Here is a 1900-nt window from a genome sequence, read left to right on the forward strand (position 1 = left end):
CCCACCCTCGCACCCTCCCCCACACACCCTATTCACCATACCCGCACCTCTACACCCACTCCCCAACCACACAGCCCTCACATACACCCCTGTAACCCCTCCACACACATACACACACACAAAATATACAAGAGTAAGACTGTATTTTGAGCTATTATGGAATTGCTTCTAGATAAACTGTGCAAACACACATAAATCAGGACAAAAATCTTTTTGTAATTAAATTAAAATAAGTTATAGTACATATTTGATTTTTTTTAGTATATGATCTGATTTTCTTTCCAGTTTCAAGATGGTAATTAGCCCCCCCCCCCCCCCAAAAAAAAGGAATATTTCTGGGGCAAGGAGAGGGACTTCTAATGACAAAAGTTGGGGTTAGGGGTGGGACTTCTGGTCCCAAGATGGCAACCAGGAGGTGGGGCAACTGTCAGGGAGGGAGCAAAGCTACTCATGTGGCCCTTGACAGCTCACCAAAGCTCAGTAAGCGGCCCTCCGACTGAAATAATTTCCTCGCCCTGAAATACAGCCTGCAGGTAGAATACACCATTGAATACAGCACCTTCGCACCCATACTTTCTGCCACAGTTGCATCTTCAAACTAAGTATTCCTCTTAGGCTATAAATCTTGTAAGAACAAGCTTTCTGGGTGAGCCAATAATATTGCAAAAACAATTTTTCTCACCATATATCAGAAGGTTCCAAAAGAAACTCAAAAGAAAAGAAAAGAAAAGAGGGTGAGGGACTGAACTTATATTGATCCAAGGCTCCTGACCTGAAAGACTTGCACTCTAAATGACAAATGTATAGGTAGAGCTTGAGGATGTCTTGTGGGAATGCTTTGGGGAAATGTCTAAAGCAGTGAGGATTTTGGAACGATAGGTCACCTGGTAGAAAGAGACTTCTGGAGGTGAAACTCGATTGTGGAATGGAAAGATTCTGGTGGATTGGGGCAAGAAGCAAGGTTAGACTTGTAGGAGGCATCTTGGAAGAAGGCAAGAAAAAGTAAAGGTCACAGATAGAACAATAAGGGAGACTGGTTGGGTGCAGCAAAGGAGGTAAGTAAGAGGAATGGGAAATAAAAATAGAGAAACAGGTAGGTCCTAATTTGTCTTGAAGACAAGGCTAGAGGCCACATAAATGCAAAGATACAGCAGAAGAAGTGCAGCAGAGCAAGGGAGAAGGTGGTTCTGTGCCCCTCCCTTGGCTCCATCTGTGGGGAACAGAGAAACTGCTGGCTGCTGGGTTGGAGAGAAAACCTGGCCCAGAATAGAACTAGAGGAATCCCCAGGGGAATGCACTTACCTGAAGGGCAGCTGACTGTCAGCTGACAAAGAGGCTGGCAGATTGGTTGTGGGAAGCACCAGTGGGGAGATAAGCAGCTGTGGAGACCGGAAGGAGGGAGAAAGAAGAGAGTAAAGCTCCAGGCTGCAACACTCCTGGATGGGAGTAAGCAAAGGCTCCTGTTCTTTTCTTGTGTCTATTTTGGTTGGGATTCCAGTGGATTGTGGAGGGAGTGTAGGTGAGGTGGAGGTCGCAGCCAGTGGTACCCTACTCAGATTTACAGTGTGACCAAACTGGCAAGTCTGGCTAACCCTTAAAGGGACAGGGCCCCCTTTTTTAACTGTGTTTTGAACTGTGACTACTGAGAGTGTAAATCCTGCCTATAAAAGGACAATGGGTCATCGCAGTGAACTGCCTCCTATTATGTAAATCATAAACTTAATGTCAAGTCATGGTGGGTAGGCAGACACAAGAGGGAGCAACACCCTAAGCCAATCTCAGTCTGGAGAGTACCCAGTGAAGGGCATCTCCCCTGACCCTGCCACAAGAAGATTCAGGGGCCAGGAGCTTGCCCCTACTTCAGTGGTTTTCTCTAAAGCAGTGTGAGCATCCAAAATCA

General features: G+C 46.1%; 1 long non-coding RNA gene across 1 annotated transcript in view; it reads right to left on the bottom strand.

Moving 5' to 3' along the window:
* Window positions 1–1389, bottom strand: part of LOC109323708 — an 89427-nt gene extending 88038 nt beyond the window's left edge. The window contains exon 1 of the long non-coding RNA XR_002104723.1: window positions 1303–1389. This is a non-coding gene — a long non-coding RNA (uncharacterized LOC109323708). The remainder of the gene's footprint in view (window positions 1–1302) is intronic.
* Between the last annotated feature and the right edge of the window lie 511 nt (window positions 1390–1900).

The sequence above is a fragment of the Crocodylus porosus genome, unplaced genomic scaffold (assembly GCF_001723895.1).
Source record: "Crocodylus porosus isolate Cpor-Errol unplaced genomic scaffold, CroPor_comp1, whole genome shotgun sequence".
Lineage (NCBI taxonomy): Eukaryota > Metazoa > Chordata > Crocodylia > Crocodylidae > Crocodylus > Crocodylus porosus.